Source organism: Schistocerca piceifrons, unplaced genomic scaffold, assembly GCF_021461385.2.
Source record: "Schistocerca piceifrons isolate TAMUIC-IGC-003096 unplaced genomic scaffold, iqSchPice1.1 HiC_scaffold_2166, whole genome shotgun sequence".
Taxonomy (NCBI): domain Eukaryota; kingdom Metazoa; phylum Arthropoda; class Insecta; order Orthoptera; family Acrididae; genus Schistocerca; species Schistocerca piceifrons.
In genome coordinates, this window is record NW_025728082.1 from 206451 (window position 1) to 217870 (window position 11420).

Genomic DNA, 11420 nt, shown 5'->3' on the forward strand with positions numbered 1-11420 from the left:
TACCGTCACTGAACGTAGCTTTTGTACTGTGTCTTATAAAATGTGCTGAAACTGACCGCCGTCAGCCTCAATGGAAGCGTGACATAGGCGAACAAGATGCTGACGCAGCCTAACAAATATTCCTGGTGTGTTTCGAATCACATGACAGGCAGCTACAATTCTGGCAACAAATTCCAACTCTGTAGCCATTAGGGTCTCATAGACAAATTACTTTAAATATCCCCATAGGAAATAATCGAAGGAATTCAGGTCAGGTGACCTCGTAGGCCATGGAATAGCACCTCTCCTTCCAATTCAGAACCGAAATGGTTGCGGACATGCACACTGAAGTGAGGCGCTGCAGTGTATCCATAACGTCTCACGAACAGCCAATGGAACGGTCTCCAACAACTCAGGTAGACCTCTTTGCACGAATCTCAAGTTCAGGTGGCCATTCAGACGGTCAGGTAGGAGATGTGGCCCAGCGAGATTGTCACCTACTGTGGCCAGATATTCGCAGCGAAACGTACTTGATGGTGTGACTCTACTACAGTGTGATGGGTTTTCCTCATCCCACACATGGCTATTCCTACTATTCGAAATACCAGCACGATCAAATGAGGCCTCGTCCTATTTGGAGAAAATCTGGTCGATCAATTCATTGTTGGAGCAACCATTAACACAGTGTGATCCTTGGTGACAAGTCAGTCACAAGTATTACATGGACTCGTTCTGGATGATACGGGTGTAAGTTTTGTTCATCGAGCATTCGCCTCACGCTAGTATGTGCAGCACCCATTTCTCATGTAATACGACGAGTACTTCTAGTGGGATCCGCTGCAACCCGTCCCAGCACCTCTTATTCAAAATCGGGTGTGCGAGTGGTCCTCATATTACTAGGTCCCTTGTTTCTTCTTTCCAATTAAACAGTCTCCCGCATTCGTCGATCGAGAGGAAGAAACAGTCATCGTGGGGGATGATGCCTGTTAGGAAATCGTTTCCTTAGTCTTGTGTCATATAGTCTCTGTCTAAAAAATATTTAAAAACGCATGTGACGAAACATCCTTCAAAGGGTGGCAGTGGCTTGATCAGCTCAATACGGAGAGACTCCATTCTGCTTGATTTGAAAGAAATGTCAAATTTGTAATACCTGAACATGGTAACCAACGTGGTTCGTTCGCTCAGATTCTTAAGAAGAATACAATAATCGAAATTACAATAGTTTCCGTTGAAATAGCATCCAGTGTGAATATGCTGAGTGTAGTGAATGAGTAAATGTGAGTCCACGGCTTTCACTACACCTCATCGTGGTATGGAAAATTCAAAATTGAATGAGATCAGGCAAGGTAATTCCATATCACCAAATCTGTTCTCAGCAGTCCTAAAGGAAGTACCGTTTATCTCTAGTGCAGATAGATTGGAACAATGAAAAGGGCGGCTTGGTAAAGCAAGTTTGAAAGCAGACACAAAATCAGTTTCGATGGCACTAAAGTAATGTATGGCCGGGATATCTGGGAGAGAACAGTAGCAGTGGAGTTAAAGACCCAGCTGATGTGTTTATGTTTTCAGGACGGATGACGACAGTGACAATGCTCAGAAAAAGAAATATACAGAAGAGTTAAAGTGGTTGGACTGCTTTTGCTAACCTAAGTAGGAGCTTGAAAGCCAATTTTTCGATGCGTCTCAAAATTAAAAGTTGCAGTCAGAGGGTATTGCGCACATTGTCACATGGCAAACAGACGTAGACTTTTAAAGCTAAAACACTTAAAGCCGTGGCGCCTCTTCAGAGAACAATTAAGAGTTACATTCCTGAATTTCCAGGAAGGGTAAAGTGAAACTGGACCAGAAAATACTACATGCACATTAAGACAGGCAAAGGAAATTCTCCGCTGCGTTCCAAGCGATAAGGATAGTCTGGAGAGACAACCCGAGGGATGGTGGCTGGATATCATTGGAAAACAAGCAGGACCGACTTGGTTGTGTTCAGGTGCAGACAGTAATGAGTAGATTAGAGCAAGCCTTAGCCAGTAGCGAAAGTCAGATGGCTGATAATCCCGATTTTCTATCATACTGCTTTTTTTGGACATGTAAAAATGATAATACTGGTTCAATGTAAAATTTTTGGTCGTCCTTATAACTTGGTACGTGAACTAAATAGTATATATTCTCCAGTCGAAGAGGGTTCAAATGGTTCAAATGGCTCTGAGCACTATGGGACTTAACATTTGAGGTCATAAGTACCCTAGAACTTAGAACTACTGAAACCTAATTAACTTAAGGACATCACACACATCCATGCCCGAGGCACGATTCGAACCTGCGACCGCAGCGGTCGCGCGGTTCCAGACTGAAGCGCCTAGAACCGCTCGAGTCGAAGAGGGGAAGAAAGATTAAGGTTTGGCATTCCGTCGACGACGGCGTCAATATAGATTGAGCATAAAACTCAGGTTGGGGAAGGACATAGGCCGTACTCCCTCAAAGGAACCAGCCTGGAATTGCTCTTAAGTGATTTAGAGAAATCACAAGAAAAATCATAAATACTGAAGGCCGGATGAAAACTTAAACCGACGTCCTCCTGAATCCGAGACCGGTGTCAGACCTCTGCCTTAACCGCCTTGTCCGGTTTTATCATGTCCGTGGAACAAAAGGGCGTGCAACATTCTGTAGTACCAATGTTGGAAAACCACTGTACTGTTGGACCATATTTGTTAACTGATAATTTCTTTACAGAATCGATAAACACTTTATATCATTACAGCCAGCTTTGTTAGGTTACATATGAAACAGGAAAGGGGCTATATCCCCTGCCGAAAATATTCAGAATGGTTCTCAATTTGAGTGAAGATTTTAAATTCACACAAGAAAACGTGAATCTGCTTCTACTTTTCTGCAATGAATTTAGATAACCTGGTGGACAGTCAGTGTAGACGCCTATTACCCGTCTTCTCACTTACCGCACGCCCACAAAGAAACGTGCGATCTGATGCTAGCCTTCCGTGTTTGATGCACTTTTCTAGAAAAATTGAATTATTATAAGACAAGCTGTGATCAGAGCCGTCCAAAGGAACGATCTGAGCTCGTGAAAAGATTCTAAATCGGGTTGGTGTATGGAGAACTCCAGAATGCAATCTATTAGTGTTTTGAGAACATTGTTTGGAGATTTCTTCTACCGCATCTTTACCTATTACTTCCTCCGCGCTGTTGTAACACTATTTTGCGCAGAACTCCGATTTGGGGGACTGATGACCTTCGCTGTTTAGTCCCCCTTAAACATCCCAACAACCACCACCACCACCACCACTCCGATTGAAATTATCCTTTTTTTTTCAGAAGCTGATAGATTTCTTTCTTTGCGGTGTACCTATAAACTGTTTGGATTGGTACGCTGTGATGGCGCGTCTCATCAGCTTTTCTATTGCCACATATTTATTACGTCGTATTCTGACGTAGTGTTCGGAGAAGAAGTGATAAACAATTTATCTGGCGTCGTTCTTGGGACTGTATTTTCTCATGACTGGCAGGCAGGAAAACAAACAACACGTCTTCCTGCTTTAAGACCAGCGAGCGAAGACACAGACCCCATGATAACCGGTTTTAACGAGTTCTTTCGATGTATTGTGTGTTTCCCTCCTTTTCTGTGTACTTTGTCCTACTGTATTCATTTCTATGTAAATGCTAGAAACTACATCTTCAGTTTTGTATATAGAATATTCTACTTTTTCTTTCATCCCATTTGCATTTTTGCCACGGTAGTCTCTTTTCAGTTAAAGACATGTGGCAGGTAAAACTATGACCGATGTAGTTTCGTAACCTTATCAACAAAGGATATCAAAGTGACAAACTGTTTTACAAAATATAACTATACTGAAATTTTCAAATGGTTCAAATGGCTCTGAGCACTATGGGACTCAACTGCTGTGGTCATAAGTCCCCTAGAACTTAGAACTACTTAAACCTAACTAACCTAAGGACATCACACACATCCATGCCCGAGGCAGGATTCGAACCTGCGACCGTAGCGGTCGTGCGGTTCCAGACTGTAGCGCCTTTAAACGCTCAGCCACTCCGGCCGACACTGAAATTTTCCTGCTGACTAAAATTTTGTGACAGATGGGCACTCAACTCCATGAGTAGCAGTCCCACAAGTTATGCGGCGTGACTTATGCGAAATTTAGAAGTAACTGGGCGAGAGGTACTGTTGGAAGTTAAGTTGTGAGGGTGGATCATGAAGTCTTGGTGACACGTTCAGTGGTGCAGTTGTCCTTGGAAGGCGAAGGTTCTGGTTTCTATTGTCGGTCTGGCACACAGTGTGAACTTTACAGGAAGTTTCAGTTCAACGCACACTCCATTGTAGTGCGAAAATTCATTGCGGATGTACGTAATTATACTGTTATTTGGTGCGAAATGACAGTTCCGGATATTAGGTGATGTGTAATACAGTTGCTCCCTAGGTTTATAAAAGGTTGCGGTATAAGAATACTTTTACATTTTGAGCTATTATATTAGTACTGTAGAAAGCCACAATTCTTCTCGTTTTCCTGGGGGCTTGTAGTTCTTTACGATGTAGCCGAGCGGATCTAGGCGCGTCAGTCTGGAACCGCGCGGCCGCTACGGTCGCAGGTTCGACTCCTGCCTCGGGCATGGATGTGTTTGATGTCCTTAGGTTAGTTAGGTTTAAGTAGTTCTAAGTTCTAGGGGACTGATGACCTCAGATGTTAAGTCCCATAGTGCTCAGAGCCATTTGAACCATTTTTGTACTTCTTTACAGTGACTGGAATTCTCTCTTCTTCCATGTGTTAAAATGTTGCCTCTATTTCTCCTTTATTCTTCCACTTTGTCATTTGTTCTGTGTTTCTAGGTATTATCGTACATTCTCATTTCTTATAAATTAACTCCTCGAGCAACCTTCAATAGATCTTAAAAATCTCATTTCTTGCATGGCGCTTTTGTCTTTATTATCTTTTCAGTATAAGTTTCACTGCCACAGAGGAAGACAGGCACAGCCATTGTTTTGTAAAACTTTTTTCTTTCCTCGTCTTGATCTTTCAGGTATTATTTGTAATTCCATATATGTGCTGAAATTTAGTGCTCCTATTCTGTACGTCATTATCGTTACTTAAGCTGATATCGCAGCCTAAATGTCTAACCGGAAAACTTGTTCCAGTGCCTCATTCAATAACAATTTTTAATCGGACTGGTTGCCGCAATTCTCAGTGCAATAAATATGAGTTAGCGAGATAACAGTACGTCGCCCACAAAACGATTTGCGACTTCAGTGGTGTCAAGCGAGAGCTCATTGGAGAGCAGGATGGAGGTCTGTCGTGTTTCCTGATGAAGGCTGGTTCTGCCTTGATGCCAGTGATGGCCCTGTATTGGTTAGAAGGACCAGTTGAGAGCATGCACCCAACCTGTCCGTGTGCTAGATACATTGGACCTACACCTCGAGTTACGGTTTGGGGTGTGATTTTCCCAGGGGGTGTTTCCCAACAGCATAACGCTCGTCCACATGCTGCTGTTGTAACCTAACATGCTTTACAGAGTGTCGATGCGTTGCCCAGGCCTGCTCGATCACCAGATCTGTTTCCAATCGAGCACATGTGGGACATGATCGGACAACAACTCCAGCGCCATTCGCAACCAGCATTAACCGTCCCCGTATTGACCGACCAAGTACAGCAGGCATGGAATCCGTCCCACAAAATGACAACCGCCGCCTGTAAAACACAAAGCCTTCATGTTTGCGTGCTTGCATTCAACATTGTGGCGCTTACACCGGTTATTAACGTGCAAATTTACAATGGATTACCTTGAGCTTGAATTAAACTGTGATCTTGCAGCGTTAATCCCTTAAATATGTTACCTTTCCCGAAGTTTCATTACTCTACATTAATTATTTTTTGTCTTGAGATTTTTTTCCGTCAGTGTATAATCGGGCAAGTGCGTCTTGGACTCGCGGTCTGAGGGTTCCTGAGAAACTGTTGTATGTTCACTGAAGGACCAAAGAAACTGGTATAGGTGTGCGTATTCAAGAATGGAGATATGTAAATAGGCAGAATATGACGCTGCGATCCGCAACGCCTATGTAAGACAACAAGTGTCTGGCGCAGTTGTTAGATCGGTTACTACTGCTTCAGTGGCAGGTTATCAGGATTTAAGTGAGTTTGAATGTGGTGTTATAGTCAGCTCTGGAGCGATGGGACACAGCATCTCCGAGGTAGCGATGAAGTGGGGATTTTCCCGTACTTCCATTTCACGAGTGTACTGTGAATATCAGGAATCCGGTAAAACATCGAATCTCCGACATCGCTGCGACCGGAAAAAGAACAGGACCAACGACGACTGAAGAGAATCGTTCAACGTGACAGAAGTGCAACCAGTCCGTAAACTGTTGCAGATTTCAATGCTGGGCCATCAGCAAGTGACAGCGTGCGAACCATTCAACGAAACATCATTGATATTGGCTTTCGTAGCCGAAGGCCCCCTCGTGTGCCCTTGATGACTGCACGCCACAAATCTTTACGCCTCGCCTGGGCCCATCAACACCGACATTGGACTGTTGATCACTGGATGATACTGGTATGGAGATAATCTCATGAATGCATTTTCAAGTTGGTGGAGACTCTGCAATGGTGTGGGGTGTGTGCAGTTGGAGTGATATGGGGCCCCTCATACGTCTAGATACGACTCTGACAGGTGACACGTACGTAAGCATCCTGTCTGATCACCTGCATCCATTCATATCCATTGTCCATTCCCACAGACTTGGAAAATTGTAGCAGGACAATGCGATACCCCACATGTCCAGAATTGCTACAGAGTGGCTACAGGGAAACTGTTCTGAGTTTAAATACTTCCGCTGGGCACCAAACTCCCCAGACATGAACTTTGTTGAGCATATCTGGGATGCCTTGCAACGTGCTGTTCAGAAGAGATCTCCACCCCCTCGTACTCTTACGGATTTATGGACAGCCCTGCAGGATTCATGGTGTCAGTTCTCTCCAGCAGTACTTCAGACATTAGTCGAGTCCCTGCCACGTCGTGATGCGGCACTTCTGCGTGCTCGCGGAGGCCCTACACGATATTAGGCAAGTGTACCAGTTTCTTTGGCTCTTCAGTGAATATCGATAATAATAATTATCCTTTTTGGCTCAATAGCCTGGCACAAATGTACCTACTGGACACATAGCTCCGAATAAATCGTGACATTAAATTGACCAAAGTAATACGAGTAATGAGTGAGCAAATGGAATACCACAGACTAACACAAGAATGCCTAAATGCATGTGATACCTTCCCACCGTGAGACAGACGCAGTTCCGAGGGGAGAAACGAGAACAGAAGCCGAGAGCAGAACCGTGTTAAGCTGGAAGGCCCCACGATAAGGGACGGACACCCACGTCGCCAGCTAACCGCTAGGACCACCCCGGCCGCAAGATTTAGCGTGAGACTTTTTCGCATCTCTGTTACGTCAGGACCACCACCCAGCCGATGTTAAAAGCTAGAGCCCTCCAGAAGAACAGTAGAGATCTTACGATAACACTAAAAGGACCACACCAGCTGCAAGTTTTAGCGTGAGACTTTTTCGCGTCTCTGTTACGTTGCAAACTTTAAAAACATTGCCCCACCATGTAAAATATAACGTTTCTCATTGGATAGACAGAATTTTTGTAGGCGGAGCTTAAGGTTAACATTGAGACCCTGATTGGTCAGATTAAAACACAGCCAGATAATTTTTTTTAAACCAACTTCGGTAAATTGTAGTAAAGAGAAGTTAGGGGGGAGTTGCTTCCGAGACGGCGAGGTGAGCGGAGCTGTGCCCCCTGACGAACACCGACAAGATGATGAACACACGCGATGCCGTATAACAGCGCATAAAGCTTCACTCAGAACTGCAGAAGTCTCATCTGTTACACCCCCTTTTTGCGTAATACTAGTTTCGATCGTCAATTAAAGCTCATGGTGTTCACATTTGCCACTTGAAGTAAAAATCTGAAACGCGATGATTTTTCTGTTATATAGTTATTGAGAAGCTACACCAGTCACTGTAAATTATGACAAGTTAGATAAGTAATTAAAGATAATTGAGGGTCACTGTAAACCATTTTGATAGTTTTCTCTTTTGTGAAACTTAATTCAAACCTAGATTATAGATGTGATATGGCATAGGTCATCCTTCGATCCATTGTAGAACTTGGAAACCCATTCAGGGAAAATTCGTTCACATTTTTGTTGAACGCAGTTGATTTTTACCATCCTGTATTAAAAGATTTCCTTTTATCAATAGTGCAATTTATAAACAGTTTTGTGAATAGAATAAATTTCCAATGGTAAACTTAACTGCTTTTCCGACGTTTTTTTACCAGCTAACTGAAAATAGGAAAGCCTTGAACCCCTTCCACTAAATTTAGTTAGTATTAAGATTCTTTTACAGGGAGTGCAGTGGAGCTGACGCTGAAATCATTAAGTATTTGGTTATATCATCGTTAGTCTCACTGAACTCTTCTGAATTCTACATGTCATGTGTGGTCTGGCGTCTCCTTACCGGCAACAGGTCCCAGGTTCAAACTAGTCAATTCCCCAAAAAACACGCTCAGAGCGTCGTTGCGCGAAAGTGGTAGGGAGACACGATATAGAACAAACAGACATCACGCAGAGTGTTAGAACATGGTGACAGTTATTGAACTATATGAGAATAAACGTAAATTAGTTATAAACTACGGCGTGCACACACTTAATTCAACATGTAAACGTCACTACAGATATTCGGATTTAGGTTATGACATGTTCGATATGCCTGCCGTCATTGGCGATGATGCACAGACTAATAGCGAAATTCTGCTTGACACACTGAAGTGTCGGAACATCAGTGCAGTCGCTGACATACTGAACTGCTGCTTTCAGCTCAGCAATGGTTTTCGGGTTACTTCTGTACATCTTGTCTTTAAGGGAAAGCCCCACAAAAAAGAGTCGCATGTGTTCAGATCCGGAGAATATGGAGGCCAATCAAGGCCCATGCCTGTGGGCTGTAGGTACGCCAGAGCCAGAATGCGGCCCCCAAAGTGCTCCTCCAGGACATCAAACACTGTCCTGCTCCGATGGGGTCTATTTCCGTCTTTCATGAACCACTTATTGTCGAAATCGGGGTCAATTTGGATAACGGGGATGAAATCATCTTCCAAAACCTTCACGTACCATGCGGTAGTCACCGCGCCATCAAGGAATATCGCACCGAGTATTCCGTGACTGGACATTGCACACCACACAGTCACCGGCTGAGGGCGCAGAGACTTCTCGATCGAGGAATGAGGATCGTCAGTCCCCGAGATGCGCCAATTTCGCTTATTGACGAACCCATCCAAATGAAAGCGGGCTTCGTCGCTAAACCGAACCATGCATTCGCATACTAATTCAGCCGGCCGATGTTGCCGAGCGGTTCTAGGCGCTTCAGTCTGGAACCGTGCGCCAGCGACGGTCGCAGGTTCGAATCCTGCCTCGGGCATGGATGTGTGTGATGTCCTTAGGGTAGTTAGGTTTAAGTAGTTCTAAGTTCTAGGGGACTGATGACCTCAGATGTTAAGTCCCATAGTGCTCAGAGCCATTTGAATCATACTAATTCCCATAGTGCCCCGTGGCCAACCGTGCAGTTTGAACGTCCTAACAAACCGTTCAGAAATTATGGCGATTTTATTTCATATAGTTCAATAACTGTCACCCTGTAGGTATGCAACAGGGTAGTTATGGAGGGGGGGTGTTTACATCGGATGGGCTGACGTCATTTGACGTTTGTCCTACCTTTCTGACCTGATTCGAGCCTTATTCACGTGTCTTGAATATTAGAGGAACATGGTCGTGTACGCGTTTGCAGAATCCATCGACATGATCCTTCTGAATGGCGAAGTTGCTCGTCGCCTTTATCATGATTGTTCTCCACAAAGCCGATTTCATCGCATAGTGTTTTTTACCACAATTATGCAATGGCTTTGAGAAAGGCAACCTCCACCATCAGCAGACATGACTGTGATGCTCCAAGGAGACGCTGGACACCCGAATATGGAGAGCTCGTACTACATCACGTTGAAGAGAACTCTTCGATGAGTACACGAACAATTTCTTTGGTTATTAGTGAGTGGAACTGTAGAACAAGTGATGTTCTGGGTCACGCCTAATCAGTTATTGTAGAAGTGGTCGCGTTGCCACATGTTTTCAAATGGTTATAGCTTGGAAACGCTATGTTTCCGGACATAGGTTCCAATTAAAAACTTCATCTACTCACTCCCATCTACAAAAAAGAATGGTTCAAATGGCTCTGAGCACTATGGGACTTAACGTCTGAGGTCATCAGTACCTTATAACTTAGAACTTAGAACTACAGAAACCTAACTAACCTAAGTCATCACACACATCTATGCCCGAGACAGGATTCGAACCTGCGACCGTAGCATTCATGCGGTTCCAGACTGTAGCGCCTAGAACCGCTCGGCCACCCCGGCCGGCTTCCCTCTACAAGTCCTATAAGTTTTTAACTGGTATTTTCGAACACCCTGTACCTAATAACATAATTGCAAAACACACTTCTATTAAATGAATGAGAAAGGACCAGAATCTATTGAAAACACGAAAATGTTGGAAAAAATTAGAACTACATAAACCTAACTAATCTAAGGACATCACACACATCTATGCTCGAGAAGGATTCGAACCTGCGACCGTAGCGGTCATGTGGTTCCAGACTGTAGCGCTCTCCTGGAGGCTTTTTATCGCTGATTTGTAGTTAATTGACATTTAGATGTAACAAATAATACCAAGAGTGACGTTTGTGATAAATCTTCAGTGCACCATTGCCTTGAAACGGCCTATTGTCATATCGCGCATGTTTTAATCCAACAACAACAAAATACAATGAAATCCGATACGGAGTCTCCAAAGTAGGAAGCGAAGGGTATCATGTGACCCTACCCAAATGCCGTGAAATGGTATTGGTTATTCTTGTTTCGTGCTCAACTGTCCCTAACGACAAGTGAGGCGACCTGCCGAAGGTTCTCTCGGCCGACTCACCTGCGTTGGAGCGAGTGGCTGTGGCGAGGTGTGCGGTGGTCTCCGGCCGCGAACAGACGGTACTGCTTTGCGTGTGGGGCCGGCGCTCCGGGTATATACCGGCGAGGATGCGGGCGGTGCCAAGGTAGCGAGGCGGATGGGGGCTGCAGGAGGGCGCTATCTGCTCACTGCGCCTGTTTTCCGGCGGATTAGTTTGTTTGCCCGTGTTTTCCTCCGGTCTTTATCTCGAGAGCAAGCCGGCTGCGGAATGTGCGGTTTTGAAACTGTAAGCGTGTTTGTCTTCTCTTTAAATTCTGGGGTCGAGTAGTAATCAGTCAATCTTAAAACTGACTGAGCTTTTAATTCACCATAGAGGAGCAATGCATGTGATGTGGACCAGTGTTACG

The 11420-nt window shown here is 44.4% G+C and overlaps 1 protein-coding gene across 1 annotated transcript in view; it reads right to left on the minus strand.

The window, feature by feature from the left end:
* Positions 1 to 11149, minus strand: part of LOC124742164 (astakine-like) — a 114361-nt gene extending 103212 nt beyond the window's left edge. The window contains exon 1 of the mRNA XM_047248755.1: positions 11035 to 11149. The gene's annotated coding sequence lies outside the window, so the exon portion shown is untranslated. The remainder of the gene's footprint in view (positions 1 to 11034) is intronic.
* Positions 11150 to 11420: the final 271 nt, after the last annotated feature.